At 50.4% G+C, this 22276-nt stretch overlaps 1 long non-coding RNA gene across 1 annotated transcript; it reads left to right on the top strand.

Moving 5' to 3' along the window:
• The first annotated feature begins 9414 nt into the window (after positions 1-9414).
• Positions 9415-14970, top strand: LOC143842555 (uncharacterized). The gene is made up of 3 exons (XR_013233180.1): positions 9415-9588; positions 12920-13062; positions 14801-14970. It is a non-coding gene; the product is annotated as an uncharacterized LOC143842555 (long non-coding RNA).
• The last annotated feature ends 7306 nt before the right edge of the window (positions 14971-22276 follow it).

Genomic DNA, 22276 nt, shown 5'->3' with positions numbered 1-22276 from the left:
AGGATTAACAATGGAATAAACAAAATCAGTGCAGAAACAGCCCTAGAGAATCACGGCATATGTGGCATGTCAGCATACCTCCACTAGAGGGAGCCAGAGCACCATTAATGCTTCCCAAGAAGGTTCCTATTCCTTTAACACACAGGGGTGGCCAAAGTGCGGCTCTCCAGAGGTCCACGGGCTAATGCTGAGGGGCTCATGGGAAATGTAGTCCACGGACCTCTGGCCACCCCTGCAACACTGCTCTAACCTGGCTGGCCTAGGCTACTCTGATCTCAGATATCAGAAGCTTAAGCAGGGTCAGCCCTGGATTGTATTTGGATGGGAGACCATCAAGGGCGTCCAAGGTTGCTATGCAGAGACAGGCCGTGGATCTCTGAGCATCTCCTGCCTTCGTTCCCTGGCATAAATCAAGCTAACCTGATCTTAACAGATGTCAGTTGCTATGCAGGGTGGCTGAGGGTGGGACATGGATGGGAGGCCGCTCAGGAAGTCCTCGGTTGCTACGCAGAGGCAGGGTCTCTCAGCCTCCCCTCCCTCACAGGGTATCTGTTGTGGGGAGAGGAAGGGAAGGCGATTGCAAGCTGCTTTGAGACTCCGGGTAGTGCACAGTAGGCTATAAAAAACCCAGTTCTTCTTCTCTGTGTCTTCTTTCTCACTATCGCCTCCTCTTCCTCTCCCCAGGACAGACCCCCCGTGAGGGAGGCGGGGCTGAGAGAGCTTGAAGAGAATTGGGACCAGCCCAAGGTCATCCAGCTGGCTCCGTAGGGAGGAGTGGGAATTAAACCCAGTTCTCCAGATTAGAGGCCCCCACTTTTTAACAACCAAACCAAGCTGGCTCTCCACAAGAGGTGGAGCCAAGCCCTAAATGGCTGCCCCAGGAGTGGAGCCAAGCCCTAAATGACTGCCCCAGGAGGTGGAGCCAAGCCCTAAATGGCTGCCCCAGGAGGTGGAGCCAAGCCCTAAATGGCTGCCCCAGGAGGTGGAGCCAAGCCTTAACTGACTACCCCAGGAGGTGGAGCCAAGCCCTAAATGGCTGCCCCAGGAGGTGGAGCCAAGCCCTAAATGGCTGCCCCAGGAGGTGGAGCCAAGCCCTAAATGGCTGCCCCAGGAGGTGGAGCCAAGCCCTAAATGACTGCCCCAGGAGGTGGAGCCAAGCCCTAAATGGCTGCCCCAGGAGGTGGAGCCAAGCCCTAAATGGCTGCCCCAGGAGGTGGAGCCAAGCCCTAAATGGCTGCCCCAGGAGGTGGAGCCAAGCCCTAAATGGCTGCCCCAGGAGGTGGAGCCAAGCCCTAAATGGCTGCCCCAGGAGGTGGAGCCAAGCCCTAAATGGCTGCCCCAGGAGGTGGAGCCAAGCCCTAAATGACTGCCCCAGGAGGTGGAGCCAAGCCCTAAATGGCTGCCCCAGGAGGTGGAGCCAAGCCCTAAATGGCTGCCCCAGGAGGTGGAGCCAAGCCTTAACTGACTACCCCAGGAGGTGGAGCCAAGCCCTAAATGGCTGCCCCAGGAGGTGGAGCCAAGCCCTAAATGGCTGCCCCAGGAGGTGGAGCCAAGCCCTAAATGGCTGCCCCAGGAGGTGGAGCCAAGCCCTAAATGACTGCCCCAGGAGGTGGAGCCAAGCCCTAAATGGCTGCCCCAGGAGGTGGAGCCAAGCCCTAAATGGCTGCCCCAGGAGGTGGAGCCAAGCCCTAAATGGCTGCCCCAGGAGGTGGAGCCAAGCCCTAAATGGCTGCCCCAGGAGGTGGAGCCAAGCCCTCAATGACTGCCCCAGGAGGTGGAGCCAAGACCTAAATGGCTGCCCCAGGAGGTGGAGCCAAGCCCTAAATGACTGCCCCAGGAGGTGGAGCCAAGCCCTAAATGACTGCCCCAGGAGGTGGAGCCAAGCCCTAAATGGCTGCCCCAGGCGGTGGAGCCAAGCCCTAAATGACTGCCCCAGGAGGTGGAGCCAAGCCCTAAATGGCTGCCCCAGGCGGTGGAGCCAAGCCCTAAATGACTGCCCCAGGAGGTGGAGCCAAGCCCTAAATGGCTGCCCCAGGCGGCTGCCCCAGGAGGTGGAGCCAAGCCCTAAATGGCTGCCCCAGGAGGTGGAGCCAAGCCCTAAATGACTGCCCCAGGAGGTGGAGCCAAGCCCTAAATGGCTGCCCCAGGAGGTGGAGCCAAGCCCTAAATGGCTGCCCCAGGCGGTGGAGCCAAGCCCTAAATGACTGCCCCAGGAGGTGGAGCCAAGCCCTAAATGGCTGCCCCAGGCGGTGGAGCCAAGCCCTAAATGGCTGCCCCAGGAGGTGGAGCCAAGCCCTAAATGACTGCCCCAGGAGGTGGAGCCAAGCCCTAAATGACTGCCCCAGGCGGTGGAGCCAAGCCCTAAATGACTGCCCCAGGAGGTGGAGCCAAGCCCTAAATGGCTGCCCCAGGAGGTGGAGCCAAGCCCTAAATGGCTGCCCCAGGAGGTGGAGCCAAGCCCTAAATGACTGCCCCAGGAGGTGGAGCCAAGCCCTAAATGGCTGCCTCGGGAGGTGGAGCCAAGCCCTAAACGACTGCCCCAGGAGGTGGAGCCAAGCCCTAAATGACTGCCCCAGGAGGTGGAGCCAAGCCCTAAATGGCTGCCCCAGGAGGTGGAGCCAAGCCCTAAATGGCTGCCCCAGGAGGTGGAGCCAAGCCCTAAATGGCTGCCCCAGGAGGTGGAGCCAAACCCTAAATGACTGCCCCAGGAGGTGGAGCCAAGCCCTAAATGACTGCCCCAGGAGGTGGAGCCAAGCCCTAAATGGCTGCCCCAGGAGGTGGAGCCAAGCCCTAAATGGCTGCCCCAGGAGGTGGAGCCAAGCCCTAAATGACTGCCCCAGGAGGTGGAGCCAAGCCCCAGCATTTTCAATCCACCATCAACCATTTTGACTCAACCACCCACCATTTTAATTCCACTGTCTTATGCCAAACCGCCCCTCCCCCAATTCACAGGTGACTTTATCCTCCCCCTTTCCTCGGAGGCTGGCTAACTGCCTGCCCACTTTATGCCTGTCCTCTCCTGGTTCTAAGCACGGGTTTTGCAAGAACACGTCAGACCAACCTTCTCTCTTTTTTCGAGAAAGCGACTCCCTTGCTGGATCAGGGCAATGCCGTGGACATAGTTGATCTGGATTTGAGTAAAGCTTTTGACAAGGCTCCACATCAGGGGTAGTCAAACTGTGGCCCTCCAGATGTCCATGGACTACAATTCCCAGGAGCCCCCTGCCAGCATTCGCTGGCAGAGGGCTCCTGGGAATTGTAGTCCATGGACATCTGGAGGGCCGCAGTTTGACTACCCCTGCTCCACATGATATTCTTGTCGACAAGTTGGTAAAATGCAGGATGGATCCTAATTCTGTCAGGTAGATCTATAACTGGTTGACAAATCGTATCCAGAGGGCACTTGTTAACGGTTCAGCATCTTCTTGGAGAAGAGTGACAAGTGGAGTGCCCCTGGGATCTGTCCTGGGCCCTGTTCTACCCTCCTCTGTACTTCTTCCAGTTATGTCAGGTCTTCTTGGAGAGATGGAGGCCAGAACGGTCCACGGAACTTCCAATGAGTCCGCACCATAAATCTACGCGGGGACTTCAAATTCCCCAAGGGATTTCTGGGGCTGGTGGGAAATGCTCCCTGCCCCGATCTGAATGAGGCCCACACATTCCTGGGAAATGCAGAACTCTTGGATATTGTTGCCAACCTCCAGACGGGGCCTGGAGATCTCCAGACGAAGAGATCCGTTTTCCTGGAGAAAAATGGCTCCTTCAGAAGGTCATTTGGTGATACTATGCCCTGTGGTGCTTCCCCCACATCCCCTGAGTCCACCCCCCCCACACACACACACATTTCCAGAAATCCTGACCCGGAGTTGGCAACTTTCTTCCCAGACTGTGTTCGTTGGTGCAGCCTGCAATTGTGCATAGGAAAAATGTATCCCTGTAAAAAGGGCCATGATCCGTATAAGACAGCTTTATGCATGGAAGGACTTTACAATCCACTCTGGATAGCTTTTTTATCGAGCGGAAGCAAATAAAACATCCATCTCTCCTATTGTGTTTTTAGGTACTGCAAGGAATAGCTGTGGGGACAGGAGGAGGAGGGGGGATATTTTGGGAGGGTGCCCACCGGTTTTCTCCCCACTTGGAATCATTCTTGCTACAGTCTTCTACCCTACATAGAGATTAGGCTGCCAACCTCCAGCTGAGGCCTTGGGGGGGGGGGTGTCCTGGAATTAGAACTCATCTCCAGATTACAGAGATGCATTTTTTGCCTGGAGGAAATGGCTGCTTCAGAGGTGGGGCTCTGTGACATTGTGCTCCCCTGAGATCCCCCCCCTCTCCAAACCTCCCCCTCCCCAGGCTCTCAAGAAGAGGAACAGAAGAGGAAAAAGTCTGCACAGACCTTGCTGTCCCTCTCCTCCTTGGGCAATGAGAAATCTGGGGGACCATCTGACCAGATCTGATGTCCCTTGAATGAGAAACTTCCCAAGCTTGACTGATGGGTTGACATGACAGCTTTTCTAATCAACCTTCCTCAAGGAGACGGAGTGCCCACCGTCCCTGAGACGTTTAAGGCCCATAAACCACGATGAAATATCTCTGCAGCCACTTTAAAAATGACAGAACCCGGGCCCATTTTGTAGAACAAGATGATCAGCACCTGAAGGCCCACCTGGCTCTGCTCACCTGGGGGCATCAGGAAGATGTTGGTGGGCAACATGGCGCCCCCGAGCTCCATGTTGGGGACCCCTGCTTTGCACACACACACACACACACACAAACCCTCCTCCCTTCAGCAGGGCAGAGTGCTCAGTGGCCCTCCCTTTGCTTGGCATTCAGTAGTCCCCAGAACCTCCAGTTAGAAAGGAAGAGGCAGGAGGTGACATGATGAAAGACATCCGTCTGTGACCCTGGAAGCCGCTGCCAGTCAGAGTACGCAATACTGACCTTGGGGGACCGAGGGTCTGGTTCAGTACAGGGTAAGTTCATGTGCAGCCATGTGTACGTGTAGCTGCCCTGTTAATGTTCCTTAGCAGTGGTCCCCAACCTTTTTATCACCGGGGACCACTCAACGCTTGACGATTTTATTGAGGCCCGGTGGGGGGGGGGGCTAGTTTACTCCTCTACTCTCAACCACTGCCCTAACGCTCTCTGATCGCTATGGTAATGGTTAAACATCCCTTCAAAATAAGATACAGACACGCAACAACAATGGACATAAGGAACATTTTATTTTCATGGAAATTTTAACTCATGACAATGACAAATCAATGGGAACCCTGAGCTTGTTTCTCTGCAACAAGATGGTTCCATCTGGGAGTGATGGGAGACAAGGACACCCAAAGTGTGTTGTAAAGGGCCGGGGGGGATGAAGGAAAGGGCCGGGGGGGGGGGAGAAGGCGTCCTTTACGGCCCACCTCCAATTAGTCGAAGGACCACATGTGGTCCGGGGCCCACAGGTTGGGGATCGCTATTCCTTAGTATTGCATATTTTTCTGCAGAGGGAGCTAGTTGTCAGGGGTCAAAAAGCCATCCGAACCAGGAGAAGGTGACAACTAACCACCAACTTTGGTTTGGAGAAAACGTGGAGACATTGGGGGCGGAGCCTGCAGAAGGAAGGGACTTTAATGGGGCGTGCTGCCGTTCAGTTCACCTGCTAAGTGTCCGGTTCTTCTGGGGAGCTGATCTCTGTAGCCTGGAGAGGAAAGCCCTCTGACCTATCAGCATTTGCTGGCAGGGGCTTGTGGGGCTTGTAGTCCATGGACATCTGGAGGGCCACAGTTTGCCCACCCCTGGTTCAAAGCTCCTGTGCAGAGGAGAAAGGGTTACATCGGGGTTCCTCACATCTGTCTCGTGTCTACCTCATAGGGCTGGCTCAGAGGCCTGGACAAATGCAGTAATGCCATGACTTCATAGTCCTCTCCAGGACCAGCCCTTAAAGTCTCCAGGCCAGTCCTGGAGCCTCTGACATGGCACGTGGTCACTGGGTCAGCAGAGAGGAGATGCAATTCCAGAGGAGGGGGGGGATCCCCAGGTCACACCGGGAGGCTGGCATCCTTAACCTCGATGCTAGGGATCTGAACACTGGGAAGGAATTCCTGGGCTCTTTAAAACATTTTGGAACAGAGAGAGAGAGAGAGAGAGAGAGAGAGAGAGAGAGAGAGAGAGAGAGAGAGAGAGAGAGCGTACAGCAAAGAGACTGAGCTCTGAGCTAGCTGCAAAGCGAAGGCCAAGCCCCCCCCCCCAAAAAAAAGTCCTGTGTGTGGTTGTACAGCTGACCGGCCCGCCTGCCCAGAACGGAGTGTGAGAACACAGTCTTCATTTCATGCAGCACAAATGAACGGCAGCTGCTTTGAGAGGCCGTTCCTCCAGGTGCAACGGGGAACCTTTTGTGCTCTCTGGCTGGGGATAAATGCCACTCTTGGCGTAACTGTGCCCAATTGGACCCATCTCCTGCCCACCTCTGGCTCTGGACTGCAGACTGAGGCCTGCCCGAAGGACAGGAGCTGGTGGTTGGCCAACATCGCCGTGGTGTTCCTCTGCGGCGGCCAGGCCTCTGGGTGAAAACCACCTCCCAGCCAAAACCCAGTTGTCCCTGCGGAGTCCTGGAACCTGACCACCTCTCGAACGGTGGAAACCACAGGATGAGGAGGTGAAAAGGGGGTTGGAACGGGAAAAGAGCACAGAAACAGGATCAGTAGTAGGCAGGCAAAGAACTAGTAATTAATTAATCAACCAATCAATTATTTGGACTTACTGCCCGCCACTCTGATAACTGGCTCATGGTGGGTTACAGTTTGTCTGTATTAAAACCCCATTTAAACCCCATTAAAACCATCGGATCCTGCCCCCTGTTCGTCCTCGGGCTGTCTGATGAGGATATTGCAGAAGTGCTCACCTTTGGCTGAGGCAAAACAGGTGAATATTTACACTGATGATGATGCATGGTTCTGGAAAGCAGGTAGAAAATAATACCCGAGGATGAACGCTTATATGCCCTTGTTCTAAGGCAGCCTTTCCCAACCTTTGGACCATGGAGGAACCCCTGATAGACTTTTCAAGCTTTTCTGGGTCAGACCAGTGAAGGTCCCTCCAGTCCAGCCTCCCGTCTCACACAGGGGCCAACTAGTGCCTCTGCAGGGCCAGCCACAGGGCACAGAGGCCGAGGCCTCCTCCTGATATTGGCTCCTGGCACAGGTATTCAAAGGTTGACTGCCTCTGAATTGGAGGCTCCCCTTAGTCACCCCGGTGAATAGCCACTGACAGACCTTTCCGCCACGAATCTGTTGAATCCCCTTCCTTATAATGCTGTATTTGCCTGTAGCCGCCACAACATCCTCAAGCAGCAAATTCCACAATTTAAGCACTCGTTGCAAAGACCCTTCCATAAGTCACATTCCGGTCTCAAACAGGGGGTTGTAGATAAGTTGAATTTCCCACTACATTTTGGAGTTGAGAGTCGAATGCTTTCTTTGTGATTGCTTGGAGAAGTTGGAAGAAACAATTCGGGGTTTCATAGAATCATAGAATCCTAGAGTTGGAAGGGGCCATACAGGCCATCTAGTCCAACCCCCTGCTCAACGCAGGATCAGCCCTGAGCATCCTAAAGCATCCAAGAAAAGTGTGTATCCAACCTTTGCTTGAAGACTGCCAGTGAGGGGGAGCTCCCCACCTCCTTAGGCAGCCTATTCCACGGCTGAACTACTCTGACTGTGAAAAACTTTTTCCTGATATCTAGCCTATATCGTTGTACTTGAAGTTTAAACCCATTACTGCGTGTCCTCTCCTCTGCAGCCAGCAGAAACAGCATCCTGCCCTCCTCCAAGTGACAACCTTTCAAATACTTAAAGAGGGCTATCATGTCCCCTCTCAACCTCCTTTTCTCCAGGCTGAACATTCCCAAGTCCCTCAACCTATCTTCATAGGGCTTGGCCCCTTGGTTTCCTAGGTGAGATGAAAAAGTGTCTGCCACAATGTTCCTGGCCAGGAGGGGTCACCCACAGCTCACTTCCCTTTCATTAGCTGCAGAGTCTTGGCCATAATCCTGAAGAGCTTTAACAATAGAAAAGAGCAGGACAGAGCCCTGGGGCATTTTGCACATCAGAAAAAATAGTGTTACACCAGCTGAATGGCGTAGTGCTAAATATTATCACACCTCTCAGCCCCTCCCCACCTTTTTGCTGTCTTACTTTTGTCTGCCGCCTTTTTATGCTTCTCCCCTTCCACAAGTGCTGCTGGAAATGGCGGAAGAGAGCAACGCGCTTTACACGACTCTCTTCCACCTGCCAATCAATCCAGGCAGCCAATCCCTTTTCTCCATGTTCTCCACGATGCCCACTAATTTTTAAAAAATTCATAATTCTCCATTTAAACACCTATGTGTATAACTTTAAACAATTAATCTCATTCCTGATTTTTTTGTGTGGGGGGGACTTTAGAGAGGCATGCTTTATTTATTTCTGGCATTGCCTGCACATTTGTCCGCCTGTTCCTTGCTCCAGGATGTTAGACCTATTTAAAATGAAATTCCTGTCCCCAGGAGCAAGGGAGAGGGAGGTGGGTGCGAGGGGGGGACGAGGCAGGAGCCTTCAGCGCGTTTGAGCCTCTATACGTTCCCTCTGCTGGTTGCCTGCTGGTTGCTCTCAGCTAGCACTAAATAGGTTAGTAAATCCTCTTTATGCGATTCCCAACTAGCGCTTTAAAATGGACTGGGCTGGTTACTGCCCAGATGTTGGATGTTGGTGACATCATATGGAGGGGCCGGAATACACCGACTACAGAAGGTAAGCATTTCACTACATTTAACGCGTGCGGAAATGCCCTGAGTCTCTTGTTTTTTTTATTATCAACACGCAGAAGAATATCTCTGGGTTGTTTTTTGAGTGACTCATTACATTGAGGCAGGACGCTCAGAGAATGGCCTACGTTTTTTTGTTTCCCAGTGACACTTGTATAAAATTCGACTTAACGCTGGCAGAAGCCAGAAGCCAGACTTAACACACCGTCTTCATACCATGTCACCTCATGGTCGCAATACCATCCCAGACCTGTCTTGTTTTCTGAGGATAGTGTCCCTTTTAAGGCGGGTCTGCTTGACCTCCCGCCCTTTGCATCCGCTGTTGTTGTGCTTTATATCCATTTTTATTATAACTTTCTTGTTATAAGGATCCCGTTCAATTGTCCACAAGACTAGAGTGACAGCTGTCAGATAGCTTGTCCTGACAGCTCCCTCCCTTAATGCTATAATGAAATAGTTTTCCTTTGTTAAATTTTCTCACGATTGTTGCACTGCTGATTATAGTCCTTCTATTACTGTATATCTTCACATACCTGGCGTACTGTAGCACATTTTCATGTTTGAGCTATTGTTTCAGCTTAAAAATGACAGCAGCCGAACTGATTATTTCAAGCAATGACTTGGGTTTTGACAGCTCTCCAGCTGCATTCACTGAGGTATTTCCAATGAGTTAATGATCAACATTTCCTGTTTAATCAGTGCAGCAATCCTTAAAAATGTTTTGGGTTTGTCAAACCACAGAGAACTGGTCTGACTGTGACCCAGCTGGGAAAGAAAAGCACTCTGCCGCATTGGTGAGAATAATTTTGAAACTTTTGTCACATTAATGTTTGGTTGTTGTATGCTTTATTAAAATGCTTAAAATCATTTTTATGTTGTCGTTTTGCAGAAAATTGTTCATAAAAGGTTCTGGGTAACCAGTGATTGAATCACAACTGAGTTTGTTTGAGGTGGTGAGTTAACCAGTGCTATATAGAATCATGGAATCATAGAATTAGAGAGTTGGAAGGGGCCATATAGGCCATCTAGTCCAACCCCCTGCTCAACGCAGGATCAGCCCTAAGCATCCTAAAGCATCCAAGAAAAGTGTGTATCCAACCTTTGCTTGAAGACTGCCAGTGAGGGGAAGCTCACCACCTCCTTAGGCAGCCTATTCCACTGCTGAACTACTCTGAATGTGAAAATCTTTTCCTGATATCTAGCCTATATCGTTGTACTTGAAGTTTAAACCCATTACTGCGTGTCCTCTCCTCTGCAGCCAACGGGAACAGCATCCTGCCCTCCTCCAACCTTTCAAATACTTAAAGAGGGCTATCATGTCCCCTCTCAACCTCCTTTTCTCCAGGCTGAGCATTCCCAAGTCCCTCAACCTATCTTCATAGGGCTTGGTCCCTTGGCCCCAGATCATCTTCGTCGCTCTCCTCTGTACCCTTTCAATTTTATCTACGTCCTTCTTGAAGTGAGGCCTCCAGAACTGCACACAGTACTCCAAGTGTGGTCTGACCAGTGCCGTATACAATGGGACTATGACATCTTGTGATTTTGATGTGATATAATTATTCCTTGGTGCCTTAAAAGGGATCAGATATGACTCTGTAAAATATAGACTCCTAGAATCCTAGAGTGGGAAGGAACCATGAAGGCCATCCAGTCCCACCCCCTGCTCAGGGCAGGATCAGACTCAAGCATCCAGGAGAAGGATCTGTCCAGCTGCTGCTTGAAGAAGGCCAGTGATGGCGAGCTCCCCACCTCCTCTTCTCCAGGCTGAACATTCCCAAGTCCCTCGGCCTTTCCTCCCAGGGCTTGGTCCCTTGGCCCCAGATCCTCCTTGTCGCTCTCCTCTTCACCCTCTCCATTTTGTCCTTGTCCGTTTTGAAGTGAGGCCTCCAGAACTGCTCACAGGACTCCAGCTGGGGTCTGACCAATGCGGTCTACAGCGGGGCTAGGACATCTAGCAATTTCGATGTGATGCCTCCCTTGATACAGCCCAAGACTGTATTTGCCTTCTTTCCTGCCGCATCACACTGTCTGCTTACATTTAGCTTACAGTCCACAAGTACCCCAAGATCTCGTTCACATTTACCATTCCCCAGAAGTCTATTTCCCCTCCAGTATGCATGCTTCTCATTTGAGAATCTTTGGAAATGTTTAAACAGAGGTTGTATGGCCATCTGACAGAGAGGCTGATTCTGTGGAGGTTCAAGGGGGTGGCAGGTGACAGTGGATGAGTGATTGGGATGTGAATTTCCTGCATAGTGCAGGGGGTTGGACTAGATGACCCAGGAGGTCCCTTCCAACTTTATGATTCTGTTTCTATGGGTGTCCTCTGTATTTCTCCTTATTGAATTGCTCACTTTCCCAGTATGTTCAGTTATTATATGTTTGTTTCTAGAATGAATTGATGCACCAAACTGATGAAGGTTTTCACAACTGAAACGTCTTTTTTCTAAGGCTCTTCCAGCGATAAATAAGAAACCGAGAAATTGATTTCTTTTTGTATTAGATCATCTTTGTTTGTTCTCCTTTGGCACAGTGTCTTTCATTGCGATGGACCCCCCTGGAAGTCGGCAAGCTGATTTGTGGTAGTGTGGGGATTAGAACACGGGTCTCCCAGACCCTCGTTCCACACTAAAAAATTCATGCCTCTATCCACCCTCTCACCCACCCCGCTAAACCTTTATCATCTTACAAATCCCTTGTCATCCGTGCAAAACAATAGCAGTAAAAGCAATAATTACAGAAACCAATTTTGGGGTCCTGCACAAAAAATAAATTCTGCAAATGACGCCCCCCCCCCAAATAAACAATAGTTGCTGATAGAAGTCATTTCAGTGGGACTCAGCGATGTGGTGGGAAGGGGGGTGATTAAGAAAAGGCGAGGTCGTCTAAGGTGGCTTCATTGTGTGTGCTCACTAGCACACTGTGTTCCACCTACAAAATGCAATTATTGTGGGCCTCAACAGCCTCAGGAGTAGAAGGGAGTTAACCCTTTAACCTCTACTTGGTGTCGCGATTTGAAAAAGACCCTCTTGCTTTATTAGCACAGGAAAAAGGAAATGTACATTTTTACAGGATTCATATTTAAAAACCTCAGAAGAGCCCTGCTGGATCAGACTAGCAGCCCATCTCGTCCAGCATCCTGCCTCACACAGGGGCCAACCAGTTCCTCTGGAGGGTCAGCAACAAGGCAGAGAGGCTGAGGCCTTCCTAAGAACATCAGGAGAGCCGTGCTGGATCAGACCAGGGAGGGTCCATCTAGTCCAGCCTCCTGTCTCACCCAGGGGCCAGTCAGTTCCTCTGCAGGGCCAGCCACAGGGCAGAGAGGCCGAGGCCTTCCTAAGGACATCAGAAGAGCCCTGCTGGATCAGACCAGGGAGGGTCCATCTAGTCCAGCCTCCTGTCTCACCCAGGGGCCAGTCAGTTCCTCTGCAGGGCCAGCCACAGGGCAGAGAGGCCGAGGCCTTCCTAAGGACATCAGAAGAGCCCTGCTGGATCAGACCAGGGAGGGTCCATCTAGTCCAGCCTCCTGTCTCACCCAGGGGCCAGTCAGTTCCTCTGCAGGGCCAGCCACAGGGCAGAAAGGCCGAGGCCTTCTTAAGGACATCAGAAGAGCCCTGCTGGATCAGACCAATGGGGTTCCCTCTAGTCCAGCCTTCCATCTCACTCAGGGGCCAGCCTGGAGGGCCAACAACAGGGCAGAGAGGCCAAGGCCTTCATAAGAACCTCAAAAGAGCCCTGCTGGATCAGACCAGTGAAGGTCCATCTGCTCCAGCCTCCTGTCCCACACAGGAGCCAACCAGTTCCTCTGGAGGGCCAACAACAGGGCAGAGAGACCGAGGCCTTCACAAGGTTATCAGCCCTGCTGGCTGAGTTCAAACATGCAAAGGAGGTGCAGAGCACCAGCTGCTTCATGATCGAATAGGTTATTCAGAAGAGGAACAGCTGTGCAAATGAGAGGGGCAAGAGAGAGTCCTAACTGCTGTTCTCGAGGCAATCAGGGAGGAAGTGTGCTCAGAGGAGCAGGAACACTCCCAGGGAGCCAATAAGGACACAGGAGGAGATAATATGCAGAACGCTCCTGATCTGACTATGCTAAATACGCATCTCCTTTGTTGCCCCCTGCAGGATATTTTTCCAATGCTGTTGAATCAGGCACACTCCATCAAATCCTTCCTCCCCTCCTCCCTCTCCACTTTTAAAGTAACAATCAGAGATGGGAGAGGAATATCCCAAATATCTGTTGAAAACATTTTACGACAACACAGGGGGTAAGTGTGCTTCTTCCCTTTAAGTAAAATAATAGAATCATAGAGTTGGAAGGGTCCTCCTGGGTCCTCTAGTCCAGTGGTCCCCAACCTTCAGTCCGGGGACTGGTACTGGTCCGTAGATCAGTTGGTACCGGGCCGTGGCTCCTCCTCGTCTTCCTGCCCGGCTGCTGCCTTGGGGGTTGCCCTGCTATTCTGCCACCAGCTCACCTTTGGTGCTCTCCAGCGGCTGCCATGGCTGGGGCTCCCCCTCGGCATGGCGCTACACAGCTGCTGCTGGCAGTGCCCCCCAGTGGGCGGTGGGAGGTCAGGGGTGCCAGCAGGAAAGCAAGTGGAGGAGGGGCTCAGGCAGCGGCAACGTCCCTCGGCAAAAGACTACCCCCTCCTGGGCCTCAGTAAAATTGTCAAGCGTTGACCGGTCCCTGGTGATAAAAAGGTTGGGGACCACTGCTCTAGTCCAACCCCCTGCACTATGCAGGAAAATCACAACCCTATTGCTTATCCACTGTCACCTGCCACCCCCTTGAACCTTCACAGAATCAGCCTCTCCGTCAGATGGCTATCCAGCCTCTGTTTAAAAAAGATGGAGAACCCACCACCTCCCGAGGAAGCCTGTTCCACTGAGAAACCGCTCTCACTGTCAGGAACTTCTTCTGGAGGTTTAGATGGAATTTCTTTTGAATTAATTTCATCCCATTGGTTCTGGTCCGTCCCTCTGGGGCAAGAGAGAACAACTCTGCTCCATCCTCTACATGGCAGCCTTTTAAATACTTGAAGATGCTTATCAGATCCCCTCTCAGTCATCTCCTCTCTAGGCTAAACAGACCAAGCTCTCCCAATCTTTCCTCATACGTCTTGGTCTCCAAACCCCTCACCATCTTGGTTGCCCTCCTCTGGACACACTCCAGTTTGTTTACATCCCTCTTCAACTGGGGTGCACGAAACTGAACACAGGACTCCAAGTGAGGCCGAACCAGAGCAGAGTAAAGCGGTACCATCACCTCCCGTGATCTGGACACGATACTCCGTTTGGTACAGCCCAAATTCCATTTGCCTTTTTAGCCACCGAGTCACCCTGCTGACTCAGGTTCAATAAAGCTGAACAAATATGATGTCCTTTGAAATCCTCTTTATTTCAGTGGGTCTTCGGGCAGAAAGATTAGCCAAAGCTGCACAGGTTGGGCTGGTGTTTTGTGCAGCTCTTGGGGCATTTTGCTATAAGCAGATAAGTGAAATCTGTTTCCGACCCGAGTGGGTGTACTGGTTAAGTTTGAGGAGAAATGGAAAGTTCACTAGGAAAAGAGGAGAGAAATACAGAATGTGGAGCAATTTAAAAATAGTACATAATTATATTGTAAATGTAGTACTTCGTTAAAGAAGAATGAGAATAAAAATAGAACATGAATGAAAGAATTGGGATTTGAGTAATAGCTTCTTTCATGTTTTTAACGCCCCTCTTTAATGTGAGATATTGAATCGATTTTTCTAAATTAATGGATTTTGATGTATTATCATAGTTAATATCGGATGAGGGGTGGAACATGAAATATACGGTAATTATGAAAATAATATGATAGCAAAATAAGTTGTTAACCGTAATTGAAGCAAAGATTGCTCCACAGATTACGAGGAAGAGGAAGTGGTTGAGGAAAATCTTTTTCTTTCACTGGTTTGTTTAATATATTAAGGAGTACAAAGCAAATTCTGAATAATCGCCTTTTCTTTTCTGTATCCCTCACAGCTTGGTGTCATGGGGGAGAGCACCGTCTTCTAATCTGGTGAGCTGGGTTTGATTCCCCACTCCTCCTCTTCCACATGCAGCCAGCTGGGTGATCTTGGGTCAGTCACAGTCCTGGTAGTGCTGTTCTGATTGAGCAGTTCTCTCAGAGCTCTTTCAGCCCCACCAACTTCACAGGGTGTATGTTATGAGGAGAGGAAGGGAGAGGTGTTTGTAAGTTGCTGTGGGAGTAATTTCAGCAGTGAAAAGCAGGGTGTAAAAAACCCACCTCTCTCCTCTCCTCTCCTCTCCTCTCCGCTCCTCTCCGCTCCTCTCCTCTCCTCTCTATGAATGGATGTGTTTGTTTAACTATCTATCTTATTGCCCCACCTCTCCGAAAATACAACACATGTAGAACTGCCTCAAAGGGCCTTTTGGGAGAGACAGCTTGAGGCAGACTAGAGAGGGAGATGGGAGTTGATGAGTGTCAAACCGGGATCTGGAAGTCTCGGTTTTGAATCCCCCGTCTAGTGTGAAAGCTCGTCGAGAGACCGTGGGTGAACCACACGTTCTTTCCCAGCCTACATCACAGGGTTGTTGTGAGGATAAAATGAAGGAGAAGAGAACAGTGTATACTGCTCAGAGGAGCCATGGGGGAGGATAGCAGGGAGTGCATGAAGTAAGCAGATAAGTGTCAGGGCAGAAGAACAGAGAAGACCTAGAACAAAACAGGATTATTTTCTTTCTTGACACCCCCGTCCCCCAGTTTTTCCCTGACTCACACTAGCTTCATCTCTTATTTCCTGCCTCTACATTACTGATTTTTTTTGTTCTTGCTGACTTGGGGCATCAATACGACAATATTTCCCAGACAATTAGCCACGGAAAGGCAGCTTATGAGACATCATTCATTCTGATGGTGTTCTTTAAGCTTGCCTCCCATCGTTTCTCCCGCAAGATCAGCTCTCCCCAAATAGGCCCAGGGTCCCAGGAGAACCCTGGCACTGACACAAAGAATGGGCTCCTTTTCCCTAAAGGTTTGCAGTTCTTTCCGCCTCCAGGTGCCTCTGCAAAGCTGATGCAGCGTGGTCTTCTGGAGCGCGATGTTTATCATTGAGAAGTTGCCTGCGAAGTTGTTTCCTGTTGCCCCAGGGGACCGGACCAGAACCAGCGGGATGAAATTAATTCAAAAGGATTTTCGGCTAAACATCCAGAAGGCATTCCCAACAGAGCGGTTCCTCAGTGGAACAGGCTTCCTCGGGAGGTGGTGGGTCCTCCTTCCTTGGAAGTTTTTAAGCATAGTCATCTGACAGAAATGCCGATTTTATGAACTGAGGCAGATGGTGAGGGGGTGGGCAGGAAGGGATGTGCCAGCGTTTGTCTCTTGTGGCCCTTCCTGGCATACCCAGGGAATTGTTGATCACCACAGTGGGATGTTAGATGAATTTCCTCCAGGCCTGCCTGGATTCTGGAGATTTTTGGTGGTGGTGGGGAACCACTTGGGCATGGAATTGGGGTCGCTGTGGGTGAGCAGGTAGGTCAGCGGCAAAAGGAAACGTGGTCACCAAAGGATCGGCTGGCTCGACACGATCAAAGCCGATACCGGGATGACCATGAACTGAACAAAAGAAGCAGTCAGAGACAGGGGCGCATGGCAGAGACTTTCCTATAGAATCACGAAGGGTCGGACACGACTGAACGGATGACATCACCATTTGGGAAACAGGGCTGTCAAGAAACCACAGGGCTCCACGGGTGAGAAATCCCGACATGACAGACCCAGAATTAACCTTCGTCGGTCTTAAAGGGGCTCCTGGGCTCTGTCTTTGTTCAGGTACCTGAGGAAGGGTGCATGCACCAGAGCCCTTACAATCTGAATAACAAGTCCTTGCTCTAGTCTCCATCCCCCTAATCTCCATCCTACTTCAATCAGTAGCTCCCTTTTTGTTCTTGTTTGCTTTGATGTTTCTTATCTCAGACTGGTCTTCAAAGACGCTGTCCTCAATATCTGGGCACACGAAAGCTATCACGTTTCTGATTGATGGGATGGCAAGCACCAGAGGTTCTCTCTGCGAGCTTTGCCGTTCCGGCTGCATCTTTCCGGCGATGACACAAAATCCACAGGTTCGGCCGTGCAGTGGCGAGTTCTGCTTCCGGGCGGAAGTTTCCAGTGGATGACTAAGGAAAGCCGGCCCTTTCGTCTCTAGGCTGGGTCTGCGCTTGGATGATTCAAGAAGGAATGTGGAGTCTGTCTTTTGAATTTATTTCCTTGTTTATCAGTAAGATTTAGCAGCCACTGTTCCTCCTTGCAAAACTCAAGGGGGTTTACAGTGCAAAGAAAACAATGATAAGGACCACATTATAAATAAAAAAGCAGTTTAAAAATCTCCAGTTAGAATTGCCGGTCAATAAAAATGAAAGATCAGTCAGATGCAGTCCTAAATATAACCCTGGCCCGGATAGCCAAGGCAAGCCTGATTCTGCCAGATCCCAGAAGCTAAGCAGGGCCACCCCTGGCTGATATTTGGATGGGAGACCTCTTTGGGTAGAGTTCCTCCAAGGAACACCAGGGAGGTTATGACGCAGAGCCAGGCAATGGCAAAACCACCTCCGAATGTCCCTTGCATGGCTGCCGGACAATCCTCTCCTGGCTACACGACACACACCACATAAATAAGTGATCCTAAGTAAAAGGCTCTTCTGGTGTTCTTATCAAGGCTTCAGCCTGTTGTTGGCCCTCCAGAGGAACTGGTTGGTAGAGGTGCTAGTCCCCAGATGGGACCTGATGATCCCCTGGAAATAAAGCTCATCTCCAGGCTAAAGAGATCAATTCTCCGGGAGAAGATGGCTGCCTTGAAGGGTGGGATCCATAGCATGGTTATCTACGCCACTGAACTCCCTCCCCACCGCAAATCCCTCCACTCCCAGCTCCACCCTCAAGGTCTCCAGGTATTTCAAAATCCACAGCTGGCAACCCTATTTTTTGGCCACTGGTTGGCCATGGTGTGAGACAGGAGGCTGGACTGGATGGACATTCACTGGGCTGATCCAGCAGAGCTCTTTTGGTTTTCATGAGAAGGCCTCTGCCCTTCTGGCTACTGCACAACATCACACAGTCTCTCAAGATCAGTTGTAATTCTGGGAGATCTCCATGTCCCTCCTGGAGAATGGCAACCCTCCATAAATGTGAGTCTGCAACTTTGGCAGGAGGGATGGTTAAAGAATCACAAGCAACAGCTGCAGTGCAGGGTATATCACCCCCCAACCACCACCACCACCTTGCTTGGAAAGAGTTTTAATTGGGCCCGTTCAACTTGAATTACAGTTTATCTGAAGATGCATGGGATGAGGAAATCTGCCAAATGATTTATGAGCTCAACCTGCTTTCGAAGAACCAGCCCAGCCGGCACAAATGGTAATCAACTTCGTCCAAGATCATGAAGCTCTTTTGTTCTCTTTGTATGAAATTTAAATCCTCCCCAGAGGATGTGATCATAAAATACAAACCCAGGGCTCGGACTCGCCTGGGTCAACTCTGCAGATCTCCTTGGAGAAGCAGCATTATGCGCATGAGGAACTGTGGCTGGAAGGACAGTGGCTGGGAACAGAGGACACGCCCTGCTGTTGTACAGTTGCCAACAGGACTGGAGAAAGGAGCCTTTGGCAGAGGGTTGATATGGGGAGAAGGAGCCTTGATGCTTTCTAGTAGCATCACTGGGAAAATAAAATCCCATAAAGCCTCTGTTAAGGGAACAGGACTTCCTGTCAGGAGGTCCACCAGCAGGGCCAGAACTCCAGAAGCCCCCCTAGTGTTGCCCCCCGTCCCCCAAGCACCAAGAAGACAGAACATCCCTGCCCCACATAGGAGAACATAAGAGAAGCCATGTTGGATCAGGCCAATGGCCCATCTGGTCCTGCACTCTGTGTCACACAGTAGCCCAAACCCAGCTGCCTTCAGGAGGTCCACCAGCAGGGCTGGAACTCCATAATCCCTCCCACTGTGACCCCCCAAGCACCCAGAAGACAGAGCATCCCTGCCCCAGACATATGAATGTAAAGGAAGCCATGTTGGATCAGGCCAATGGCCCATCCAGTCCAACACTCTCTGTCACCCAGTGGCCAAAATCCAGGGGCCATCAGGACACCCACCAGCAGAGCCCAAATTCCAGAAACCCTCCCTATGTTGCCCCCTCCAAGCACCAAAAATATACAGCATCCCTGCCCCAGACATAAGAACATAAGAGAAGCCATGTTGGATCCAGTCAATGGCCCATCCAGCCCAACAATATGGCCAAACCCAGGGGCCACCAGGAGGTCCTCAAGCATGGCCAGAACTCCAGAAGCCCTCCCACTGTGTGCCCCCCAGCACCCAGAAGATAGAGCCCCAGACAGAGCGTTCCATCAATGCAGTTGCTCATGGACGTCTGCTCCACTTGTTTACTCAGTCCTCCCTTGAAGCTCCCTTGAAGCTGTCTAGCCATTTTGAGGTTGATGGAAGGGTCGGATCCAGTCCCCGAGTGTGCATGCCTGGCTGCTCCCCTCCCCCCCTTTCCACTGACCCTGCCATCCATTAAGCAGACTTGACACTCCTTGTACATCTATGCTTAGCTCCAACTCCCTGGTGTGGTACGCCAAAGGTCAGCAGGGATGTTCCGAAGGTGTCACAGTTAAACTGATGGAGAAGGGTGGGGAACGTGGATCTGCAGTACAGAGAACATTAAGCAGCACTGAGCCCCTTTGGGAGACTGAAAATGGGCCTAAGACTGCTGGAAGATGAATGCACTAAGGCTGGGCTGGCCAAACTGGCAATCCAGATGTCCATGGACTACAGTTCCCATGAGCCCCTGCCAGCACCCCTGGCTTACGATATAATTTCTGAACTGTTTCTATACAAGAATGCCCATCATTTGTCCTAGGGCGTAATCATTTTATTATTGACTAGGGGCCAAGTCCATTGCATTCAGGAATACAACAGGCGCTAGATTGGGGGGGGGGGTGTGGAGTGGAAGAACTCTGTGGATGGCCTCCCCCTCCCCCCAGGGCCTGGAAAGGCTGCAGCAGCTTTTAGGGAACTCACCAGCAGGGGCAGCTCTCACCCGACAGGAATCTGCAGCCTCCGAGCCTCAGAGGGAAGTGGAAGGAGGAGGGGTGGTCAAATGTAAACAAACAAAAACAAATAAATGATATAGCATGGTTAAAAAACATAAAAGCATCATGAAAGCAATGCTAAAAACTTGTAAAAGGTCAACATTTAAAAACTCTGATAAGCAAAAACTAAATCAGTCGAATGCAACCCTAAACAGAACCATCTTCAAAAACCGTCTTCCCGAAGAGTGACAACAAGGGGGTCAGGCACGCATTATTGGAGAGGTTGTTCCACAATTGTGGAGCAGTCACCAAAAAGGCGCGCCCTCTCTCGTGCACCCACCAGATGAGGGGAAGCAGGTGCAATCCGGTGTTTTGCATGCTGACCTCCTACCTTTCTGCAAGGCTGGATCATGGTGATATTGGGACAAAATCGCAGCACCGTCTTGTGCATTGCGGTCTGGCAAAGAGTTATTGATGTACCCGGGAGCTGCTGGACTGGTGACTGGAATGCCTCACCAGTTCTAGTTAGCCCTACCATTTGGACATGACCAACCATGTGATTCCATCCTTCATTATTGTGTAATAGTTAAAATGACCAAGAGGAAATGCTGGCTACTGTATCTCTGCAAGAAGATCTGGGAAGGACGGAGTTAAAACTCTCTCTCTCTCTCTCTCTCTCTCTCTCTGCAGTTGGCCTCACCCTCTATTTGGTTGGACATTGTGCTTCTTTGGCCCTTGTTTGCCTTCTATGTTTCATCTCATATAGGACCTCTCTTCCTCTTCTTCTCTCCCTTACCTGGGCTTGGAGCTGTAGCACATTAGCATTTTTGGAGTTAATCTGTTTGCAATAAATTACATTAAAATGTCATGTAAGGTGTGCTTCTGGGGTTTTTTTGTAAGTAAAATTTCTTTTTCTTGTTACCATTGGCGTCAGATCACCTTTGGAATTTGCTTGAACGGCATTTCCCCCTTCCGGGCAACACAAAAGTATCAGGGATACTGTGTAAAGTTTCTGTGTTTGCAAGGCAATCCCCTCCCAATCGAACAGAAATGAGATTCAGAAACTATTTAATTTTTTAAAATATCCTTGTTTTGAGAGTGACGGGATCAGGGGTCTATACATCTTTGGCTTACTTTGCTTGGAAAAGCAGACTTTTCTTTAAAACAGTGCTAGGTTCTTATGGTGCATAGCCAAAAATATAAAAAATAAATTTAAAAAGCCAGGCTGTCAGATCAATTTTTTAAAAGACAGAAAAAAATGTTTGGATGGCAGAGATGAAACCGAACATGATTAATTAAAAGGACCCATCAGACTAGATGTGGGGAGGAGAGGGGCGAGCATGTGCATGCAAATATTTTGGCTTTGGGGGCTTGCGGGTACATTTTTGGTTCTACCAATTCATGACAGTTAAATCGCTTGCCTGAAAGACCTCTTTTAAATTTCTTTTCCCCTATACCCTCCTAATTATTTACAACAAACCGCTGACCCCTGCATGTTCATTTAATTGAAAAAGGAACTAAAATCCAGTGAGAAAGGGGGAGGGTTTCTGAGGGAGCAAATATTTCCATCGCACCCCCATTCCACCCAAGGACGCCAGGACAGCTCTCCCAAGAGTTTAAACTGGGCTTCCCAAAATGGTGTCCAAGGGCTCACCAACAGCTTTTGGTGCCCACTGAGTACTTTTCGAAAATGGGTGGGACCAAGTGGGGGCTTTTGCCCAGCAAAATTTCTGATTGGTCATTGAAGATTTGATTGTTTAAAAAACATTGCTTTAGCAGCAGCTGCCTTGACAGCACTTGGATCTTGATGGTGAGACTGAACACTGGCTGCGGTGGCCATTTTGCAGCTGTCTCTCCTCACAGAAGCAGCCATTTTGTGGCAGCCAATTGTGTGGCTGCCCCACCATGGTATTTCAGAATTCCAAAGGTGCCCACAGCCTCAAAAAGGTTTGGGACCCATGGCTGAGAATGTGAGACCTGAGTTCAAGTCCCAATTCAGCCTTGAAGTTAGGGCTTCTGGAGCTTCTGCCGAGAGAAATTAGGGCTTCCCCTTTAAGGGAAGCTTTCAACCTGGGATTGAGGAAACCTTTGAATTGACGCCCTGGCCAATCAGGGTTTTTCTGAGGCTCTGCAGCAAGTTAGTTTGGGACAAGCAGGCAGCTGCATGCTTACTGATGATGATTTTTCAAATATTGAAGGTTATATCAACTCCAGGATATTGTGGGGAAAAGGTAGGATTACTCTGGGATTAATCCTGCTTGTAGCAGAGGAAAATTTTAAATCAGCCAAAATCAAAACACAAATTGCATTCAGTAGAGACGGAAGGGACTAAATCAACCTGGGATTGGAATGAAAGCTCTGTGCAGATTTAGCCATGCAGATTTAGTCGAAGGCTCAGGTGTAGCTCTGCAT

The sequence above is a fragment of the Paroedura picta genome, chromosome 8 (assembly GCF_049243985.1).
Source record: "Paroedura picta isolate Pp20150507F chromosome 8, Ppicta_v3.0, whole genome shotgun sequence".
Lineage (NCBI taxonomy): Eukaryota > Metazoa > Chordata > Lepidosauria > Squamata > Gekkonidae > Paroedura > Paroedura picta.
Note: the sequence above shows the minus strand (reverse complement) of the source record. Positions and strands in the feature narration are given on the sequence as shown.